Source organism: Psammomys obesus, unplaced genomic scaffold (assembly GCF_907164565.1).
Source record: "Psammomys obesus unplaced genomic scaffold, mPsaObe1.curated_primary_1811, whole genome shotgun sequence".
Taxonomy (NCBI): Eukaryota; Metazoa; Chordata; class Mammalia; order Rodentia; family Muridae; genus Psammomys; species Psammomys obesus.
Window position 1 is genome coordinate 5,031,947 of NW_026590859.1, and position 24,159 is coordinate 5,056,105.

At 45.0% G+C, this 24,159-nt stretch overlaps 1 long non-coding RNA gene across 1 annotated transcript in view; it reads left to right on the forward strand.

Moving 5' to 3' along the window:
• The window catches only part of LOC129678384 (uncharacterized), a 43,730-nt gene extending 24,046 nt beyond the window's left edge, over positions 1 to 19,684 (forward strand). Inside the window, exons 2-3 of the long non-coding RNA XR_008720370.1 lie at positions 19,299 to 19,405; positions 19,636 to 19,684. This is a non-coding gene — a long non-coding RNA (uncharacterized LOC129678384). The remainder of the gene's footprint in view (positions 1 to 19,298; positions 19,406 to 19,635) is intronic.
• Positions 19,685 to 24,159: the final 4,475 nt, after the last annotated feature.

The following is a 24,159-nucleotide window of genomic DNA, read 5'->3' on the forward strand; positions in this document are numbered from 1 at the left end:
CACTCTGAGAAAGATGTCTTAAGCAAAATAAGTTAATATCTTAAATTAATTTTTAGAAGATGGAGTATTAAGTAAATTATTGTTGAATATTACATTATGCTTTCTCACTTTAAAATACCCACTGTATTAATATTAAATGATCATCTACACAATAATTAAAATCATAAAATGCCTGCAGGCTCTTAAGGACTCATCAGGGAGATCAATCTCTTGAGCTGTTCAGACAAATCTGGGAAGGGAAACATTCATCTGGGGGCATATTTGAGTTCCATTTCAATCATTTCAGCTTCCAGTGCATATGGGCAAATACACTTGGATGAGGACCACGATAATATTTCTAATAGGATTAAGAACCAAATAATGCCACACAAGCTTCTACAAACATTAGGTGGCCCCTGAACTGACAGACACAGTTGCCAGGTAAGCATTATGAGTCTCCACAGGTTTAGCAAGCAGACTTAGCTAATTCCCTTAGCAAGTGAATTTCTGGACTGTGTTTAAGGTTTGATTGTGGTGCTTGAACATCAGACCATTTCTAAAGCTATGTGACCATGACTCTGGATTCGGACCAGCAGAAATGGGTCTGCCACTTATGAGCTACACACTGAAGACAACTCACTCATCCTCAGGTCCTTAGCGTTCTCATTTGTGAAGTTAGGATATGGGTCTCTAGGTTATTAAAAGAATCAAGCCAGAGAGCGGATAGGAGTGTTCTTGGCAAATGAGTGGGTCTTTTGAAGTGACAGAGGAGAGTTATGACTGGCTCATTAGCATTACCTTAACCTTTAAGAGGTCTTATTTAACCAGCAGATTACAATGACACACAATGTGGCATTTAAGTACATGTATTTGCTATGGACTGGTCTGATCAAGGCAGTAAACGTATCTGCCACTCCAAGTACTCATTTTTTTCTGACGAGAGCATTTGAAACCCACTTTTGAAGTTGTTTTGAAATGTAACACATCCCATTAGCTGCTATTATTAAAGTGTAAAGTGGGTCCCAGAACCCATTACTCTAGTGTAGTCAGAACTGTCTGCTTTAGCCAACACACTCCTTTCCTCCTCACCATTAGTCCCAGCCTGGCTAACTGCTCCAAAAGGGAGGGAGGGTGAGACCAGGAGGAGATGAGGGAGGGGGCTACAAATGAGATGTAAAGTGAACAAATTATAAAAAATAAAGTTAAAAAACAAACAAACAAAATAACTAAGACTCCAAATAGCCAAAGAGTCTTGATAAAAAAGATCAAGCTGAAGGCTTCGTATTACCAGCTTTCAAAAAAATTTTATAAAGCTATTGCTGTGATTTAACATTATCTTTTTAAAAGTCTTTGTTTTTCCTTTCCTTTCTCTTCCTTCTTTCTTTCCTTCCTTCTCTTCTCTCCTTCCCTCCCACCCTTCTTTTTCTCTCTCCTTCCTTCCTTCCTTCCTTCCTTCCTTCCTTCCTTCCTTCCTTCCTTCCTTCCTTCCTTCCTTCTCTCCTTCTCTCCTACCCTCCTTCCTTCCGTGTTCATGAGTGCACATGAGCATGCACATTCCTCGGCACTCATGTGGAGGCCAGAGCTTGCTGGAGCTGGTCCTTTCCTTCCGCCATGTGGGTCCCAGAGATCAAACTCACGGCGTCAGGCTTGTCCGGCAGCTTTACCTGCTCAACCATCACCTCTCATTGCCGTGCTTTAGAGGAATGTCTGGCAAAGGACCACGAATAGAGGCTTGGTCCTAGTATTGTGGCCGTCTGTGGTACTTTGAGGTGTACCCCAGTGTAAGTCCTTGAATCCTTGAGTCAGTGAGGAAGTGCCCACAAAGTAACTGTGGGTTCCAGTCTTTCCTTCTGTACCAGCTTTTTTTTCACATGCTACTTCCATGATATGCCACCATCTGTCATCCATACCAGAACCGATGCAGATGCCATGTCTTACAGACTCGGACAATTATGGCCCAAATAAACCTTTTGTTTTCACAGATTAGTTTCCTTGGGATGTTTGTTGCAGCGATGCAGAGACGACCAACATAGCTTTAGGAATAACTGCAGCATGGAACTGACAGAAGCCATACATGTCAGGTGGTGGAATAGGTTTGGAGATCAAAGAAATCCACCCACATATCTGCAATCGAATGCTTTTTAACAAGACTCCAAAGACACACAATAGGAAAAGAAAAATCTCTTTAACAAATTGTTCTGGAGGACCTGATATCTGGAGGGCCTTCTCCATTCGGAAGAAAGGAGATACACTCTTATTCCTTCTCCTTGATTGGCTTTAAAATCACGTAGGAGACTGGAGATGCACAACACTGGCCGTGCTTTGATGGGGTCTCCAGAGAGGGTCCACTCAGGAGTGAACCCACACTGACCACGAGCAACTCCACTCCATGCGGCAGGAGCCTAGATGAAATATGAAGGGAGAAAGACAAAGCTGTCTGCTCCCGGCACTGCCCTTTGTCTGCTGTGCGGTGCCCTCCATGCCAAGGCAGTAGGAACCCCAGAGACCCAGGCCAACACAAACTCTTTCTCCTTTGGTTTGCTTCTGTGAGGCACTGTGTTCACAGGGAGGCAGAAGTAACTAATTGTCCGACCTACCCCGTTGTCACCACAACATGGTTTAAACACAGGAAATGCTAAGACATCATGTCCCTGGAGAAAGCACTGCAATTCAGGTCCTGGCGGTCTTTTCTTGGATCTTATGCCAGAACCTAGCCAACAAAAATCAAAACAGGACTGCACTAAACTTAAAGGCTTCCTATGCAGAGCAGATACAAACAGCCCCAAAGACGCAACCCACATAACCAGGAAGGATACATGTAAGTCATACCTTGATAAGGGCCCAAATCCAAATTACATTAAAAACCCTATTCACTAGCCAAGCACATTACCTTATTAAAAATGGGCAGAACAGGCTGGAGAGATTGTCAGTGGCCTAGGGTGCTTGCTGTTTTTGTGGGACTAGAGTTCAGTTCCCATCACTCACACGGGATGGCTCACAACTGCCAATTGTGTGTTCCAAGGGATCTGATGCCTTTTTCTGGCTTCAGTGTGCACCTGCATATGTATGTATCTGTACTCTCAGGCACACCCACACATTAAATGTTTTTTTTTAAATGTGTCTTAAAAGATGGAATCTGAGGACCAGGATCAAGGCTCAGTCAACTCATATTGGAGCTGCCTGTGGTTGATCAGAAGGGTCACATTTCCTTGATGGTGGAGCATAGGTGTTTGATGGCTCAATGACCAGAGTTTGTTGTGTAACAGTTTCCTCTGAAATGGAAACATTCCACCCTACTGGATTCGCGTTATGCAGGAAGGCAAACAACTCAAGTAGCTTTAGGAAGCCCCTAAAACTGACCAGATTCACTAGGCCTCTCCCTGTCAGAGTAAACAAAAACGGCCAAGCTGCAAAAAAGATTCTGAGACCAGACCATCTGCCAGAAGAAGCAAAAATGAGCAGAGCTGGGCTGCAAGAGGTTTAGACCAACTGAGGCCCTTGAAAAGGACCTTCCAGCCTGTGGGCTGTGCGGTGTTCTCCAGGTTCCAAGGTCTATGGTTGACACCTGTGCTGGGATGGGCTTTGGTGCTGCAGCCGAGTTTGAGTCATTTCTGCTCCTGTAAGTGACCCCTCCCCCACATTCCTGTAAATAACTAGTAGTCGTCATTGGTTTACCTAGTTGGACTTCGGTGGTACCCTTACATTGGTCTGGGGTGGGCCACCTGTCTTGGGTAAGCAGACATGTATGGAATGCCTTCTCAGGAGAAGTTCCACCTGAGAAGAAACAGAAACAGGGTTCCTGCCTTCAATTTACCACCTGCTAGATGTCACCTGCAATGCCAACAGGGCTGGACAGCTGTCCTTTTCCCACAGGGTTACCTTATAGCCACAGATATAGAGCCCAGCTTTTGAAAACATTATTGTGTAACTTCTTATCTTTGGTCTACATCCATTCACCCTCAAGACACCAGAAACAGTAAGCACAAATGAGTTCTATGTGTGACAGAGTTTACTTTTTCAGTTTTCAAAAAAAAAAAAAAATGTTTTCTTTACTTCCAGCAAAGTTAGGAAGAAGTTATGGAAGTTCAAACACAGTGCTCAGTTGCTGAGCCATTGCCTCTCTTCTGCTGAAGTGGCTGCTGTTCAAATCCAGCCCACCCTTCCTGTCATTTGGTTGGGTCTGTTGCATCCAAGCAGTCACAACAATGCTAAGAATGATTTGAACACATTTCCAAGCTCCATGATCAGATCTCCAAGACAGTGCCTTACTGGGTAACCAAGGGCTCCCACAGAGCCTTTTATACCTGTGTTGTACAAGAGAGTAGACCGAAGAAGGCCCATGAGATAAGGGCCTGTTCATGGGCACACAGCCAGTTCACCCTGTCCCACCTGAGGGACGAGGAGGGACACACAGACAAGCTTTCTAGTCCCTCTTGTCTTCCATGTTTTGTGAAGGCTTTTTTAAGAGGAAGAAGCTGATGTTTCACTTTCTTGAAACATCTGAGCAGCTGCCCATTGAGTTACTAACAAAACATTTGTCTAGTAGAATGTTGTTTCTCAATATTTCAGCCATAGAGCAAAACTATCCTCAGTCATGAGTATATCAGAAGCCCATTTCCAAGGACACACGCACACTGTGACTGGTTCTTGTGGGCACTGGTGGTCTGTCTTCTCAGCTATTGGGCTTTGGAGCAGCAGCTGAGAAGACAGCAGACTGGGCTGGGTAGGCGGCTCAGTCACAAGTGCGGATCCCCAGCACCAAGGTGCCAGCCAGCTAGGTGTGCTGACTCAGGGAAGCAGGGGCAGGGGACCTGGGGATCTGCGCTTTGAGCGTCATGTTCAGCAAGAGACTTTACATAAATACAGAAGGGAGTGATCAACAAAGATGCTGGCTATCAAGTCATGGCCTCCCGCACATGCAAATATTCATCTCTGCACACACAAACACACAGAAAGCAAAAGAAGACGGCAAAGAACACGGGAAAGAGGCTAGGTGCGGAGGGAGGCTGGGTGCTCTTTCATCTTGCTCAAAATACAATTTCATTTTAGTTTTTACATTGTCTTGACAAATGAGCATGCAGGGGGAAAAATGACAGAAGCAGACATGAACTGTAAGCGTAGAACATGTGAAAGCATCCTGGGCCTGATTATATGGCTATCAATCACAACGGCTGAAATCTAGGATGAGGATTTTGTCATTATATTCTACTGACATGCCCTGCTTAAGATGGTGAGGAAATTTGAACTGTATTTTAGAATACTTTAATCATAAATTAGACTGAGTAACAAACATTTTATGATTATGAAGTCAAACACTGAAAATCCATCACTCAGAGAGACACTTTCTCTAATGGTTCTGTGTGGCTGTGGCTGAAGTGAATCAAACCCTAACAGCTGGTGTTTCATTGGCTTGCAGAGTCTTGAGGAGCTGTTTCTTGGCTAGCTTGTCACTCTTCGCTGTTCAGCAGGCTTGATGGTGCGTCCCCACATGCCTCTTTTAGGGTTGCCTTCTGGATTTGAGTCAGTCCCTGAGCTGCGAATCTCAGGAAGTAGGGGTTTACCTCCCTTTGCAAGAGTGCGGTATTGACGGCGTGTCGTGAAAGGATTCTCGCCTTTAGTCACTTAAAAATGACTTTATTTTTGTTATTTTAAAAGTGTGTGTGTGTGTGTGTATGTGTGTGTTTGTGTGTGTTCCCCAGAGTCCAGAAGAAGGCTTTGGATCCCAGAGCTGGAGTTGTAAGTGGTTGTCAGATGCCTGATGTGCGTGCTGGGAACTGAACTGCAAGAAGAGCAAGTGCTCGTATCCCCTGAGCCATCTCTCCATCCCCATTTCCTTACTTTAAAAAATGAATATTAACTAGTTTCATGTGGCTTGTGGAATCTGACCATGCCATCTTGCCACACAAGTGGGCATATGACCTGGCTTGGCCAGAGCATTCTCTTTTTGTTAGAAAAACAGAACCCTTCTTCCTGCTGGGATTTCTAGCTGTAAGGATGACATCAGCCAGGCTCTGGCGGTTGTCTTTGATACACACAGAGAGAGGCTATCTGAGAATAAAGACAGCACAGAGGGGAACACAGGGAAGAAATGCGATGACATAATAGAAATGTCTGGTAAACATTTACCCTGTGGCTTCAGGTACAGTTGAATGCAGCCCGTAGGCTTCACGGAGCCAATACTCCACCGTGTTCAATACTTTATTATATAAGCCACCCTGAGTGGCTATCTGGCAATTTCAAACCAAGAGATCTTTATTTCATATACACACACCCTGTGACTTTCCTTTTTTTTTAATGAAATAATTTTAAGATCACAGAGTAAGATGAGGTAAAACTGAACTATGTGTAAAACCACAAATCACTCCACGGTAAAGCACTCTGAAGTCCGCAGCCAGCTGCCTCCACACTTCCTCCAAGGGGCATCTCCCTGATGGGGCTTCTCTGCTCTGCTGTAGCTGGTGGCAATTGTTCCTGTTTCATCTCGGGCTGCTTCTCCTTTGCTGAGGAGGCTGGGAGCCCCAGCCTTTGGAAGGCGAAGGTACTGAAGAAGGCAAAAGGCTCCGTCCTGTTACACTCTGGAGCTGTGTAGGATTGCACAGGGAAGACAGTGATTCTCACAAGAGTTCGAAAGACCACAGTGAGAGCTTAGAGAAGCTGATCTTGGTCGTGGTTCAGGACCATCTGGAGGAACAGCTGTGGAAGACAAGGCCATGTTTATCTCTTCTGAGAGGAGGCGTAGGGAACAGGCAGGGTGTGCAGGGAGCAGCACCCAGCAAAATAGAGGCCTGTTCTCATCGTCCAAACTTGGGGTGGGAAGGAGCTGAATCAAAACACAGCTTGTTTTGAAATCAAATAGCTGAGAGGGTTGTGAATTGAGGGGGTAGGAAAGAGAGCTCAGACCATTTAGAACACAGCCTTGGTCCTGGCCATAGTAGCAAGGATCAGGTGTGTGTCAGTGTCCTCACTGCACAGACCCTGCAGTCCTGGAAGGGCTGCTCCCTTGGGTTTGGATTTGGGAAATGCTGTTTTTGAGGACCTAAATCAGTCACTATAATTTACTATGTCTCGTGTAAGCACATCCTGACTGTCCTCTTTCCCCCTTTGCTTTGGCAAGGCTGGAAAGGTCACATTGTGAGCCTCTTCACTAACGGATTCAATAGCTTGGCTTCAGCTGTCCAGATTTATGCTCACGGTAAAAGAATTTTTAAGTGACTGTTTCATAGTTCTCAAAACTGAGCAGTCTTGGCATCTTTGCTATTTGAGGAAAAAGATAAAAGTACTGGTTATAATGTAATGGTCAAAATTCTGCAGTTCTGTTGTTGAGGTTTGCCCTGCGTGGAAGTGCATGTTCCTTCAAGAGGCAGACGACGCAGAGCCCAAGCACTCCACGCCAAGCACGCTCTGTCAGATACTCCCATTCTTCTTTGCTAATTGTCTTTGAGGAGTCATTACAGGAGTGCCCAGCTAAACGACAAACCGAAGATGGAAGGGGTGAGACCAGGTGCACCTTCAGGAGAAGGACCACCGTTTGCAAAACATGGTTTAGCTTTATAGGAAAGTGCTTCTAGACAAACACGGATGAGTGATTTAACAGCAGCGGGGCTCCCCTTGTGTAAATACTGAACCCAGGGACTCAAAAAAACAAACTCAAAGCAAAACATGATTAATCAGCTTGAATGCCCCCCCCCCAACATTCTAGAAGAAGGGACAGATCAACACAGAGGAATGCAGCCAACCAGGACAACAAGCTTGACAGGGTTTTATGTTGCCCCAATAAAACCCTTTGGTTTATTTATTCTAATGTTGTGTTTCACATTACATGTGCAAATAGTCAGAAAGCCACACAGGCTCCTAACTGCCTTTCCTTTCAAATGCTGCCTGCTCAGGTTCTGATCCACGGGGTACAGAGGTTGCATCCTTTCGTTAGGTGGACATAGGCATCAAATATGCCTGCCTTAGATCAGCCTACTAATATGCAAAGCATTTTTTTTTTTGAGAAGAAGAGGAGGAAGAAGAGGAAAAAGATAAAGATGCTTAGCTAGAGGCAGCCTCACACTAACACTGCAAATAAAGAGAATCTAAGTCTGAAACAATTTCCTTCAAAAAGGCAGCAAATGTGAAGATAATAATTTCTGTTCCCTGATTTGCTGCTGTAATTTTCTTCTCTGGACATTTAGTGCAGCCTAAGTCTGCACAAACAGGGCTGTTCTGAGTCAGGTGCCAAGACTCAGGCTCCTGTGGGCTGGGCAGCAGGACCTCACATCCCGGCCAGTAGCCAGCCATCTTTTCTCCTGTCTGTAGATGGTTTTGCGTCCATGCAAAAACTCTGACTGCATGATTGGGATGGAAAGGGTAACTTCCAGGTATAAAAATAATTTAACTCTGTTCTCCTAGACACAATAGACCACAGTGTTAACGCACTAAGGTGGCCAATGTTAATTTGCTGTTTTTAATTATAATTGTTAATGCAAAGGCGTTTCTCATACTCCTCTCATAAATAGGTATAATTGCATATGGAAAAAATTCAAACAGATTTCATGTCCATTTACAACAAATCAAACCAATACTGAAAAGAAAAACCTTCTTAAATAAAATAGCTACATAAGGAATGAAAATAGCTTCTCAGTGGGATCCTCACCTACAGTGCTCAGCTAAACCTCCAGAGCAGAGCTTGTGTGACTTAGTGGTACCAGAGCCTGGCAACGGCGTGTGTGTGGCGTGGTGGACGTGGTTGAAAGTAAGTGTTCTAGCTGGCTGTTGGGCTGCTATGAGGAACCTGGCCGTCATACTCAGCTGCCTGAGAATTAGATGTAAATGAGACTTTGAGACCATAGCAGAGAAATGTTTCCGAGAATTCTAGTTATTGTTTTCTAACATGTATGATCAGTGCTGACTAGCAACTTGCTCTATTCAAATACCTAGTTTCTTGAAAAAGTAAGGAGACGCGCTTGTATTCGAATACCACCTAAACAATATTACAAATATCCTCGCAAAATGTTTAACGATCACATCGCTTACCTGTCACATTCCCTCTGTATGAAATCAAGCCATTTTCATCTTTCTGAATTCCCTCCTAAGTCCATCTCTGTTTGCAATGAAGGAGCCCGGGGATTCTCATCCCAAACTATGGCACTCCGCCACACTGGTAATTTAAAGGGAATGCCGTCAGGTGCTAGAGGCTTCGCTCTGGCAGTCATTGGCAAGTGAGAGCATTGCTCTCTTGGTCCGCACTCTGACACCTTAGGAGCTGTCTCTGGAGGAGATGGCTTCTGTGGAGCAGCAGCCACCCCCGGGTTCACTCACACCCCAATGGCGCTCCTTCTACAAGCTGAGTGGCTTGAACCATTGGTGATCTCCCAGAAATGTCAAAATGACCTGTTTGTCTGCTCTCCTCCGTGCCTGTGTGTAAGGCTAGGAATCACGTTGGGCTGGTAGGTAATGATGTCACGTAGTTAACTCCACACACAAAATAAATTTATGAGTCTTTTATTTAAATAATTGGACTTTTCCAGCTCATTCCAGAGAAACTAGAGAATGTTGGACGGATGGGCTTTCCTTTGCCCCATCAACAATATTTTGAATAGCTTTAATAGTATAATATGGACTTATCCTATCTGTGCATGTATTAGTCAGCTCTCTGTTACTGTGACAGAACACTTGAGAGCAGCAACTTATGAGGGAAGAAAGATGTATTTGTAATTTTGGTCTGTGATGAGGTTACGTGGCTCTGCCACTTTGGGCAGCAAATCACGGTGGGAGCATGTGATGGAGGAGGCCTGTGCGCATCAGTGTGTGGGAAGAGAGAGGAAGGGGCCAGGGGCCAGTATCTCCTTCATAGACATGTGGGTGGTTACCTAAGTTCCTCCTGGAAGACCCCACCCTCAGAGAATTTCCACTACCTCTCAATTTCACCATGGTCTGGGCACGAAGGTTTAATACATGATAATTCTTTAGGCACTTATTCAAGATCCAAGCTATGGCACTGGGTGTCTCCTATGTCGTTCTTAGCACACTCCTGCCGTTGCCTGCTGCACACCATTCTAGCACACCCCTGCCCTCAGCTGCGCTGCAGGCTGCTGTGCTTCATTGTTGCTTTTCACAAAGTGCTGTTGCTGCAGCAGCAGGTCTAGATGTTTCCATTTATAATTGGGAAATAACTTAAGTTTAGAGAGAGTTCAACTTTTTTATTAGAAACTAACTGTACCTTTTGATTTTTAACTTTAAAGCGTACATTTTATGACCGTAAAGACACAATGTAGTCTTCTGAACGGAGGTCATGTGATAGCATCCCCGAGTGTGGCATTCTACGTCAACACTCCTCTCCTGCCTGCTCTGCTCCACACGCAAGGATTTCCTGTTGGTGACCTGGTTCCTGAGTTTTTGTCTTAAACGGTTCAAAGGAGGGACAGGGGGATGGCTCAGTGGTTAGGAGCACTGGCTGCTCTTCCAGAGGACCCATGTTTGAACCCAGCACCCACAGGGCTCACAACTGGCTGTAACTCCAGCTTCAGATGTGACTCCTCTTCTGCCCTCTTGGGCACTGCATACATGTGACGCTCAGGTATACATACAGACAGAACACCCACACACATAAAATGAAACCAAATCTCAAATTAAAAACCAGAGAAACAAAACAGGTCAAAGGAGAGGGCACTTTCCCAGCTTTCATTATCTGCTGAGTGTGTTTCTTCACCTCTTCTCACAACTTCTTTGAATGCTTATTATAACACACACACACACACACCATATAACACACACACAAGTGTATATACTTAATATATATTTATTCTTTTAATTCTTTAGGGCTCCAACAAAGGAAGCTCATTTTTGCAGAGAGGAAACACGTCCTGGAGATTGAGAACACTCTTCTAACATCCCAGAATATGGAGCTCTGCTCTGGGACTAGAGCTTGAGCTCAGTCAGGTGCTCTGACTTCTCAGCTCATATGGTGAATGGGTCAGCTGCCCAATGAGAAGTTCAGCCAACTCCCAGCTCCAGGAGGACCCGTGGGAATATTGCCCAGGCATTTGGATTTCAACCTTTCTAAGTTTGCCATAGATGTTTCACCTCACGTAAAGCTAAGGTTTTGCTGACTATAGCTGCTTAGAAGATGCTGTATAGCAACCTTGCCTATCAGATCCAGAGCTCAGGGCTCACCATCTGTTCTGGAGTTCTATTCTATATGTATTTTCTGGGAAATGGTTACAAGGGAGGCTTCGCCTTCTCCATTTAGATGAGCTAAGGATTTATGAGAACAAGGAGAAGGAGACACAGGTGATGTTCTTGTCACATTGCTGCAGGTGACAGAGCTGGTCCAACATAGTGGCACCTCAGGTCTCAGAGCCATTACATGGTGTCCCTGTACCAAGAGAAGTATGGCAGAGAGAGATGAGTGGAGCATACCTCCCAGAGAGGAGTATGATGTCCATACTAGTCTAGTCTGTTTGAAGAAACATCTTCAGTTCAGTTTCCCATTGTGTGGGTAAGGAAACAAAGCCAGAATTCAGTCCTGTTCACTGAGGATGGCAAACATGGTGGTGGATAGACCCACATGGGCATGGTATGAAAGGGCCTCCTTCCTGTGGCCAGCTTCAACCGGACTGCCTGGAAAAAAACGTGCACCAGAGTTTTCCTAAATATGTCCTTTCATTGAGACATCATTCCTGTTTTTTTTTTTCTTTTTCTTTCTTTTGTGGATGAAAGACGCATGCAATTCCGCCAAGTCTGTTGAGCTCTCTGGAGGTAAGGGAACCAACCGGAAAAGCTTTCAGAATTAGGAGTCAGCCGTGCCTCCCTCTCAAGAAATACGGATGGAATCATGATCGAAATCTCTTCCACTGTGCTAGAAGTGAAATCAATTTAGCTGAAAATGAAAATGCAGATTTCTTTAAAACACCCCTGTGGTCTTCCGTGTTTACATGTTGTTAATTTCTGCTTTGATTCATCTCGATGCTTGGTTTTGTTTACTAAGTAAAAAATCAGTCTAAACTAAATGCATCACACTAAGTACTTTGGTCCTCTGCCCCTCTCTCTGTAGAGAACTGAAAAGGGCATGCCTCCGCATTTTAATTCTAAGTGTAGGAAATCTTTAGACAGAATATAGACATTATAGTGTATTTCACAATCCAAGGAATACCACATGTAATTATGGCACATATATCAACAGCTTCTCAAGAATGAGCATAGCCAGGGCGAAGGAATCAACGCCATTAGCCTCTTGTGGAGTGGCTGGCTCATAGAAAACGATCTTACAACACACGCCGTTTCCCTACAGCGTACTTAATATTCACAGGGAATCATTGTGCTGATCAGTCTTAACTGTCAACCTGACACAACCTAGAATTATCTGGAAAGGGTTTCAGCTGAGGAACTTAAATCAGGCTGGCCTGTGGGCATATCTGTGGGGGGATTGTCGTGATTGATAATTGAGGTGGGAAGATCCACCCAGGGCGTGGGCTGCACCGTGTCACAGGCTGGGCCCTGCTCTGTGAACAAGGGAAGAAAGCCAGCTGGATGTGAGAGCAGCAAGCAGCAGCCGGGGCACATGCATTGTTCTCGGCTCTTGGATGTCGATGTGTTGTGACAATTCCTACCGTGATTTCCCTGACTTGATGAACTGGAACTTGGAAACGTGAGCAGAATGAATCCTTACGTCTGCCAAGCGCTTTTGGACAGGACATTTTGTCATCAAAACAGGAATGAAAGCAGAACAATCACCCCTCCAACGGACTACACAGGGAGTGGAAACACATGGGGGGACAGGGTTGGGCACAGGTGCCAGCAAAGATTCAGAGCGCTAAGAAGTACTATGCTTGTTTTTAAGTGACTCCTCATTTAGACCAGCACTCAGGACACAACAGAACACCATTGAATGTGGAAAGCTGGTATCACTGACAGCTGACTGTGACAGGCACTTCACAGTCGTCTTCAGGTACCTCATCAACATCCTCTCCAACGTCTCAGGACTGTGTGAACTTAGGGGAGGCAAGAAAGAGGATACTTGTCTTACTAACTACTTCACCAGCTCAGTTCTCTTGCTGAACACTTGAGCTTCAATGGTTTTGAGGAAGAGTGAGTGAGAGGCATCAGGTGAAGAGATGCTTCACTTCCGAGTACCAGCTCGCTCCCCTCACTCTGCACCATCAAGGCATCCATACCTTGTTATATGTGTATCTTTATACAACACAAGGACAGCTGCTTTCAACACTCTTTCTGTTCATAGCCCATTTAATGTAGACTCAAGACTTTGGCTTCCCTGGAGGAAGATGAATCTGACTATGGAAGAGGAAAAGCCCTCTCTATTGACCCTCGGATTAAATGAAATCCGATGTTTAACTAGAAAGGTACACCGGATTAGGAATTGTGGCACCAATGGCAGGTATTATCTGGTAAAAGTCTAGCGCCTTGCTAGATTCTCTAGGCTGGCCTTAAAACTTGCTCTTCTCCTACCTCCATCCTAAGTGTTGGGCTAGGTCGCCATGAAAGCAGCCACTTATTAATAAGAGAAAGTGGTTCAGTCACTCTGGTGTGGAGTTCCTTCTTTATAGAGCCGAGGAGATTTGGCTAGGTGACTTCCAAGCCTCCTTTCCATGGTGAGCATCCTGTGTAAGGATCAGGACAATGTGAACTTGGGTTACATTTGCTTCTGCCTTTAGGTAGTTACAGTCCAATAGGTGTGGAGATAAGCGTACTACCACTTAGCTATCAGAAAAAAATCGCTACAACCATGCGATTCACATGTCTCCGTCCTCATCCTGCTATACAAAGAACCGTGTCTCCTCTTTTCCAAGCCCTCTTTAGGCTCCCAAGACACCACACTCCCCTCACTGTCCTCCTGCCCTACCATGTGGGCCTCTTCCCTCTTTGCCATCTGCGCTAAATAGCTATGTTCGTTGGCCTTGGACTTCTGTCGCTGCATGGTTCATCCATCTGCGGTCTGACTGGTCTTTCTCAGTGTCGCCCCACACCTCTACCTGTAGCGGAGACTTTTCATTTGACTTCTGGTTTATGCTTCTGTCTGCTGCCCACTTGATTACTATGCTTGTGTAGTTCACAGAAGCTTGAATTTCAACACATCTTACCCTTTGGTCTTCCTCCTTGTCATTGCCAGTCTCCTTCGGAAAGAGCATGCTTCTCCACTGATTGGTTTGAGCCTAAGTAATTTTCCTACCAAGATAACAGATTTTCCTGTCTTTAAAGAGATTAAAGGCTTCCTCTGTCACAAACACACTGAAACATTTGTTCTTAGGTATTTTTATGTTCATTGCCCTTGTTTGTTTGTTTCAAATTCTAGACTTCAATCAGCCATTGAGAGCATGTGGCTTCCAGTCACTGGGGTGATGAGATTAAGAAATGAGAGAAAAAAACCCAGCACTACTATAGCTTCACAATGACTTAAACAGGTGGCAAACAGCGTGTGCTGTATGCCAACATGTTTGGACAAATGCAGTGTTACAGGCTAGTGCTCTGAGGTTTTACTCATGGAAGTGTAAAGTACAGAACACATTAGGGCCGAGGTGGGGAGCGACACTCAGAGCTACGGCCTTCAATTTGGCCTCCCCCACCCCAACACCAGAAGCTGAATCTAGGGCCTCACATGTGCCCTTTGAAAAATGTTTTGTATTTTGAGATGGTGTCACACCGAGTTTCCTAGTCTGCCCTTGAAGTTACTGTCAGTACAGGCAGCCTCCTGACTCAGCCTCCGATGGCAGGGGTCACAGGCCTGAGCCACCCAGCTTGACTCGGCTGTAGGGAAAGACAATGTCTTACATGAGAGGCCATTCATATGCCATGTGGGATGACATGGGACAAAGAAATGGACTCCATAAGGGTGAATGAATCATGGGACATGATATTTTGAGTCATTGCATCTAATGTTGAAGTCATTTTTTAAAAATTAATTATGGAAAGAATTGGTCCTGGTCCTGGCACAACCAAGATAAATTAGGCCTAAGAGTTCCCTTTTGTTTGGATGATGAGAGACAGGCTAAGTCTCCGGTTGGATGTGGTAGGAGATACCACCTCTTAATTAGAAAAGGTTTGCAGAGATGTCCAGGGGGAGAAAACAGCAAGTTACAGAGAATTCCTTACTTATAGGAGCTTGATGTCATGGTTCCTTTGCCCTTCTGATGGCCCAAAGTGTGTTTACACGAGTGTTTGTATGACTCTTAGCATAGATCCAATGGTGTGAGGTTAATATTTTTTTAAAAAGTGAAATTCAATTTTATGCACATATACATACATATGTTGTCTGTGTCCATGTTTGTGTGCCTGGTGTCCATGGAGGTCAGAAGAGGGTGACAGATCCCCTGGAACTAGAGGGTTATGAGCCATTATGTGGATGCTGGGAATCAAACCCCTGTCCTCTGTGTGAGTAACACCTGCTCTAACCTCCGAGCAGTTCTTTCCAGCCCCAGAGGTTACTATTGAGTGTCAGCATAGGAGACGAACCTCTGCGCATGTCTTGAGGGAGCGTGGAGGTTAGGTTAAATGATAACGGACTCCCCCTCCTTGAAGGTGGGCGGCTCCTGTCCGTGGGCTGGGGTTCCAGGCAGGGACAGGAGAGGAATCTGAACATGAACATTCACGTCTCTCTGCTCCCTGTGTGACCATCTGCCTCGGGTTCCTGCTGCCGTGATAGACTGTGGCTCCCGGAGCTGGAAGCCAAAGTAAACCCTTTGCCTTTGTTGTTCTCGTCTTTGTCACAACCATGAGAAATGTAACTTCTGTAGATTACAACATGGCCAAAGCAGGTTTTAGCTTAGATGATACCCCCCCCCCCCCCAATGGTCATTGACTAGAATGTTCTAGCAGCATTTTCAGTAGACAGGACTAAGGTATAATGTTTAGGAGGTTCTGAACATTAAGTCATTTTTGATGTGATATTTTCAATTTATAGTGGCTTTATTGGTGCATAATCTCATCTCAGCTGCAGAGCGTTTGTACAAGGAGATTTGTTTTGTATTAAACTGAACCATCACAGTTGGGAAGCAGCTTTGAAGTTGGAGAAGGCTCTCTTCCTTAGCTGTTGGCAGTTCAGTGTAATTCGTGGGAGAACACAGATCTGTCAAAGGCAATGTCTGAAGAGGCCAGCTTTACTGAGAGCAAACCAGGAGCCTGGGCCCGAGGTGGACCTCTCCCTACCTTCCTGGGAGGGTCTCGCTCCACCTTGGAGGCTCATAGTCCCGAGGCCCTCCTGCTGCTGCATGCCTCAGCGGTCACACCCTTACCTCACTGCTACCCCCAGGCAGCCGGGCAGGTCTGCAGTCCCCAGTAAAGATGCTTCCAAATAATTGAAGCTGGGTTGATAAGGAGCTGCCACCCATTTCATGTGGCATGTAAGTTTTACCATCCTCTGCGGAGTAGTGGTTTCCTGATCTTACATCTGCACAGTGCTTTAGCCTTGGGTGTAGGTATTGTCAGGTGGGAATTTGGATATTGCTTGTGTCCCCCCCCCCCCCGGCAGGGTTTCTCTGTGTAGCCTTGTTTTTTTCTGCACTCACTTTGTCGCCCAAGCTGGCCTCAAACTCACAGAGATCCACCTACCTCTGCCTCCCTGAGTGCTGGGGCTATAGGCGTGCACCACCATATCCAGCTTAATTGCTTGTTTAATTCAAACAAAATCAATTTAATTTTTCTTACCACCTTAATTTTAGACAAACAGCTTACGTATGTCTGGTGGGTCCCTATGACTTTTCAGGGAAGTGACGCAACATCTCCCAGGTAGACAGGTCGCTGTGTGTGTGAGGAACCAGCCCACTCTTTGCGGTCTCTCCATCTTAGGTTAATCAGCTGGGCCTCTCCAACAACAGGAAGGGGGACAGAGAAAGCACCCTTCATGTACGTGACCCAACAGGCGCTTCCATCACAGGGAAACCGAGGAACAGCTACACTGCAGTGTTTCCCACTGCAGGCTTGGTGGATGGTGGAGAGTTGTACACAAATAGGAGAGAGATAAAAGAATCTAATATAACAGTAATAATTGGGAGGAACTCAGCCAGGTCGGTCATTGTGCCAAGGGGTCTCATTATGTGGGTTTTGGGTTCTGGATATATTATTATACTACCCCAAAATGAGACCCCTTGGCACAATAACAATTTTACAGTAAAGAGATTTGAGAAAAGGTACCTTCCCTTCTGTTCACCCGTGAAGTATTGAAGGATTTTCTGCAGTTCCCAGAAGCTGCTCATAAAAGCACCAGATGAGAAGAGGTCTCTCGGTGCCTGAAGACTCAGGGATGTGGGGAGGCTGCTCCATAAACCGACCTGACTCAGTTTCTCCCAATTGTGAAGAGTTTGTTCACATTCAAACTATGGAAGAGGACCATCTCAGTCAGCATTGTGGTTGTTGTGCAAGCACGACCAGCATTTGGATTCCTGGATCCCAGTAACAAGGCTGGGTATGTATGGAGATGGTGTCTGGGGTCCCAGTGCGGGGATGTGGAGACAGGGGGATCCCTGGAGCTGCTGGTTAGGCAGCCTAGCCAGTCAGTGAGCCTCAAGTCAGTAAGAGATCTTGTCTCCAGGAAGAAGGCAGAGCACAATAGAAGATACTGATGTCCACCTCTGGCCTAAACACACACACACACACACACACAAGTGTGTGCACATACCGGGGCATTACATACATGTGCACACACATAAAAATGGACTATGGGGTGGGAAGATGCAGGAAGGAGAGAAGGGTGAGTGGATGAGTGTGTTGGTGCCACTGAGATCTGCCGTGGGAAAGGCCAGCCTGCTCAGCCCCACTGTACTCCTTCTTTGGGAGCTAAGACCTGGAGTTCTGCTTCATGTTGTCATCTGAGCGCCCCCTTCCTCCCAAGCTGGCCAGATTAGACGGCCTCAAAGGAACCACAGCTCCTGTCTGTAAGTGAAACTAGTTAAACCAACTGTAGTTTACGGAGAGTCTGAGAGGCCCCACCTTCTAGAGTCTTAGTTTTCACAGGAATCTAGTCTGAGAAGATGCTGGAAGCTAGGTAATTTAGGTAATCATTTCTCATTTCACAGAGTGAAGAGTTACAGACAGTTTTCAATGTCATCAGTTGAGACAGGGTTTCATGCAGCCCATGCCGGTCCTAAAGCCCCTCCAAAGCCAAGTCAGGCCTTGAACTTCTAGTCCTCCTACTTTAGCTATGGTTTTGGATCGAGCACCGCCTCTATGTGTGCGCACTTTAAAATTACTGCAGCATTTTTACTAAATCTTTGGGAATTTCATATGCTAATGTATTTTGATCATACTCATCCTCTGCTTCTCCCCAAGATCCTCAGACCCTCCCGTCCCCCATTCCCTCTCACCCTTGTGTCCTCTTTGTAAAAAAACTAAGTCACTGAGACCAGTTCCTGCTGCCCATCTCCTGGCATGTGACTCAACTATCAGGGACCACAACCCGGGGTTTCCTTGAGAGGTTTTCCCCTCTTCTAGGACTTAGCTCTTCCTGCACAGATGTGATGTCATGTTTGGACTGAAGACAAGGGTAGGAAAGAAAGCCCCACTCCTGGGAACGGCGTCCTGCAGCCCTCAGTATCTCTGATTTAGGAAGGAACTGTGATAATGCCACTCATATTCCACCTACCTCTGGAACAAAGGAGATCAGGAAGTCGGGAAGCTTGACAGGACTTTGATGCATTAAACACTGAACAGAACTGCACGGGATGAACATTCTCTGGAAGGAGACCATGAGAACAGCTATTTTTGCAGGTGCTTGGGAGTAAAATCTATGCATTCAGCGATTCCAGATTTGGGGATGAATGTCACCCGGGAAAATGTTGTGATTTTAGTTTACTTTCATTTATTCTTTATTTTATATGGAAGAAGCCCAGAGGCGCCAGAAGTGCACAGTGATTATTTTGATCAAGCATCTGTGTTAGTCATTATGATGGCAAAATTGATTTGGACTTTATAGACTTATTTGTCAAAAAGCTTGGAAATATGACATACTGGTAATTAAAGCAAAGGCAATTACATTTGTTTTCTTGACTAAGAAGAAAGAAAATAAGTAGTACCTACTAATTGAAATTAGGCAGACTCCCAATTTGAATATGTACCCATTAGCTTGATAACATTGAGGAGACTGGACACAGACCTATTACAGTTTGATGAAGAAATGCAGGCTTTCAGGATGCTGGGGGTGGGGTGGATCTATATAATGAATCTACAGTGACGCACAGAGAGAAAACTCGTGTATTAAAGAAGGGAAAATGTGGGTTTTCAGGACTCTCAGAAAGCCAGAGAGAGGGATCTGCATTGCAGGCTTTCCCAGGGTTGAAGGGAGCCTTGCATTGGGTTGAGGTCCAAATTCCATATCTCTGCTTCACCAGATCACAACTGAAGTCAAGTGTGGAGTCATGTAACAGCCCGATCCAGACCTTCTGGCCCTCAGCATCCGAGGGAAGCCCGAAACATCCCAGGCTTCAGGAGTCTGCTTGTAAGTAAGGCTCCCATTGAAACTGCGTTCATGTCGAAGAAGCATGCAAGAGTTCATGGGGAAACTTTCTTGTGTGTTTGCATCTGTGTCACCTTCCCACTCTTTAGGGCAAACCACCAGGATATTGGAGGTTAACCAAACTGTGCATCGTACCACAGACTCTGAAGAACTGAATTAAATAGAAAACATAATCTTTCAGAAATTGAAAAAAATGCTGTTTTCTATTACAGATTTTTAGAAAGCCAAATGACTCTCCCTACCGCCAACATTCATTGTGTTATCGCCTTGCTGTGATGGATGGAAATAAGTGACCAGGACCATCTTAAATGTTGCACATCAGGTACTAATAGGTGGGGGTTGAATGGGATGCTTTTGTTGACGAAAGCCTTGATGTAGCAAATGACAGCATACATAAATGAGAGTTCATAACAATAATTGCATCAATCAATAAATCAAGTCCATTACCATTTCCTTTAAGAAGTGCTCACAGGGAACATAGAACTAAGAGGTCATTTTGGGAGCATCACCAAACAGACACCATCTTTACTTGTGCTTGTGAATTCTGTTTCAGTTCAGATATAAATGCATTTTCCTGAAGAACGGGTAATGTGAGGTTGCTGAGACTCCAGGCAGGAAGACACCTAGGAAATAACATCTCAGACTCAATGAGGGTTTTTACAGATAATGTTCTGTTTGCATCACTTAGCATTCATGCCATCTGAACTTCTTTTTGATTCTGTGGCATTGGACTGTCATTCGTGTTTCTCAGGATGGAAATAACATGCAAAAGGTTTCCTTTGAGGCTGTTAACCTAGCAGCTCCAGACTCCACCCAGAGTCTAACTCGATGGATGAGCCATGCACCCCACTACTGGGCCTTCTCCAAGAAAGGGGATGCCGGAAGCATCATGGGCTGGACAGGTAGGCTTGTGGGCGTGGTTATTGGGATGACCATCCTCACGCTTCTTGCTGTTATTACTCTAAAGACACAATGCACATAATAGGAATCTAGGCCAGCAGGTACATAGCTCAGGAGCTGATGTGTTCCTGAACCTACATAAAAGCAAAGGCAGAGATCTCACTGCACGAGGTTGTCCTTTGACCTCCACACGTGTGCTGTGCCATGCTCATGCTCCTCCTACATCATGCCCTTACACAGAATAATAATAAACCTATTTCTAAAGAGTACTGTGGGTTAGCCCCAGATGTCTTGCTTCTCCACCATGCTTGAGACACTTTCCAAGTTTCACCTCTTTGCTCTATCATGTGTTCTCACCACGATGTTGGAAGAGACCATGCTGGTCTTCATCGTGTGAACGGAACTGTTGAGGTGATGTCAGAGACACCATGTCAGCCAGCTGCTAAAGTATAGGCTGAGTTATCAGGACTCTCTGAGTGACAGCTATTGAACCACTGTTTGGCACTGGGCTTTTCTTTCTGTTTGCCAGGCTCATTATTATCTTCTAGTCTTTCTCTCAAAAGCTCTGTTGGTTCTCTGTGCTTCAGGCAAAAATCAATTTTGGTTTAACAGAGTAATTCAGCTGACACATGATTATAAGACATGTGCCATGCCAAAGTGAAAAAAGAAAACATCAGATGTTTTTAATAAATAATTTTAAAACGTTCCAACTCTCAAGAAGTTGTAGTTTAGTTGGGTCAATAAATTCTACACACAACAGTAAGCAAAGAGCCTGGAGACAAGTTCGTACAAGCTATCTGGAAGCACGTAGACGTTCCAAGCTTATGTCCAAACGAGGATTAGGGACTCGGAAGTGGGAAATCTGGGTCATTAAAAGGGGGCTTTTAAACTGAGTTTTGTGGGAAAAATGAGTTGTGTGTGGGTGTTCTTGCAAATCTAATGTGCAAAGTTTTGCCAAGTTTTCTCCTTCAAGTGGGTGGGCTTTGGAGAAAAGCATCTTAGAGGCAAGAGAGCCAGAATACACAGAATGGCTCGCAGAGTCCTGCTCAGTCTCTAGAAGTGCACACATTTATACCTCCGTTTATCCTCACAAAATGAGGATTAGGGTATCTGCAGGGTGATTGACAAGTGGGCATGAGTGTCCTGTGGGATGACCCTGGAAATTAAAGAGAGTTCTTGTGGGACCAGCAATCACATGAATGCTTGGAACCAACTACATGTCAGCTACCAAGCAATCATTTGACAGGGGTGGTTCCATCAAAGCAGATTTGTGCACTTTGGGAGCATGATGTTAGGGTGGTAATAACTATACCCTTCAGCAACAGGAGAGACAACACTGGGAGGTAGGCGGTAATGGCTAGTCACAAGCCCACTGAGAACTTCTGACCCATCAAAAACACACCCTTAGTAGAAGAGTTAAACACACTTTTGAGAGGATTTTAAAAAATATCATCTCTGTCTTCAAATTTGTGTAGCGAGAAGCCATTCTTACTTTTGGTCTTTCCTGAGTGTTCTCAACCCTATACAATTCAGCAACCTAATTTATATCAGGGTCTTCCTGCAAAGATTTAGACAAATGCTCCTCAAAGGACCATGTGTTAAGGGTTTGGTTATCTGTCTCTGGAACTCTTGGGAGATGGTGGAACTTTTAAATGATGGAATCTTGTGGGATGAAATTAGATCCTAGTAGCCATGGCCTTGATGGACATTGAGACTGTAGCCCCTTCCTCCCTACCCCTCTGTGCTAGCTATATCAATTTGACACAAGCTAGAGGGAACCTAAATTGACAAAATGACTCAATAAGATCAGGCTATAGGCAAGCCTGTAGGGCATTTTCTTAATTAATGAGTGGTGGGGGAAAAAGTAGCTCATTGTGGCAGGTGGTCCTGGGTGCTGTAAGAAAGCAGCTGAGCAAGCCATGGAGAGCAAGGCAGTAAGCAGCACCCCCACACAGCCTCTGCATCAGTTCCTACCTCCAGGTTCCTGCTCTGTTTGTGTTCCTGTCCTGAGTTTCTTTTTTGAAGATGAACAGTGGTATGGACATATAATCCAAATAAACCTTTTCTCCTCAACTTGCTTTTTGGTCTCGGTGTATAGACATAAGGTTATTGTGTAGTTCAGGGCCGATTTCTGTAACTCCCCCCTCCTGCCCATATTTGGTTGCAATCCTTGTTGGGAGAATCTCCGGTCTCAATGTTGTATAAATGCTGCTCCCCAATTGTCCCCTGATATGCCTATAAAGCAGCTTACAGCCAATCACTGAGCAGGGTAGAGAATAGGGCTGGAATTCCTGCCAGCCAGCGGAAGAGGAACTAGAGGAGGAAGTAGGGGATTCAGCCATGGGAGAGGTCCAGATGATATCAGGAGAAAGAGCTGAACAGAGAAAGCTAAAAGGTGCAAGTATTGCTGTGATGTGTGCTGGGAGGAAGCCAAGTTAGCTTAGAGAGTTAAGAATAGATTAATAACTGCTCAGTTATTGTGCTGTGAAGCTTATCAAAATAATATAATAGAGTCTCAATTATTTGTGTGATAGCTGGGTTAAGAGAGTAACTGAGAAACAAACACAGACATATATGTATATATATATATACATATATATATATATACCTTAACAATCATGTTTCATCATAGCAATAGAACCTCTAACTAGGAGACCCCCTTGCTCTCTGGCTACTGTGATACCCTCATGGTTGTAGAATGTCTACAGTTGCTTTTGCTTCCTGCCCTTGGGCAGAACATAGTGACAGCATGGCAGGCTCGGTTAGTCGCTTCTTGACGGACCTGAAGCAAAGCAAGCATGGTTAGAAAGAGCCAAGGGTAGTAACCCCATCCCCAAGGACCTACCTCTAGGGACCTACTTCCTTCAGCAAGGATCTCCTTCCTGGAGCTGCTGCAACCTCCCCAGATAGCGTCAGCAGCTGGGTGATGCCTGTCAACACAAGAGCCTATGGGAACAGCTCAGACTCAGAGCACAGTGTCAGCTACTTCGCTGCAGTCATGAAAAGCTGACTGACTTTCCCTGGCAGTCACCCGTCCCTCTGATTGCTTAGCCCAGCCAAAATCATCAACCCAGGTGGCGATTAAAGCTGTCTTTTCCAATCTCACTGTATTTTTAACATTTGTTGTTTTATTTTCAACATTAGTTGCTCTGATTGTCATAGTAAAAAGCCACTTCAACATCGGTTCTAAATATAGTCAGGTGTGTGTTAATTGATTTTTCTCCTCCTATTGAATTTTTCACAGCAAGAGCAGCAGCTGAAGCCAGTTTACTAACTAATTAGAAGTGTTTGGTTTGGAAGATACTTGACTAAGAGCAAGAAGGGGAACCTAGCGTGGGGTAAAGAAGGTAAGAGGGTTTCCTGGCATCGAGGGGTAGTGTTTACCCAGTTGACCATAGATTGCTTTCTCTGCAAAGCTGGTGGCTCAGAAACAGAATGAAAATCAGAATCTTCCTGAAAGCTGCTTCAGAGTAGACGTCTATATTATATGGTATTTGATTTTTAGTGGGTAATACTGATATATTACATAGTATGTTGTTTCATATTTCAGGACCCCATGGGTTTTTGTTTGTTTGTTTTTGTTTTCTGTTTCTCTGTGTAACAGAGCCTTGGCTGTCCTGGACTCCCTTTGCAGACCAGGCCAGCCTTGAGCTCACAGAGATCCCCCTGCCTGGGCCTGCCCAGTGCTAGAGTTAAAGGCGTGTGCCACCACTCTTGGCCCTAGAACCCCATGTTTTAAATAGCAATCACTCAGAGTCGCTTGAGCCAAGAAAGAAAAGCAATTGGCCTGTTTTGTTATACTTTAAAGGTTGGTCTTGGCTGCAGGCCTGACAGAG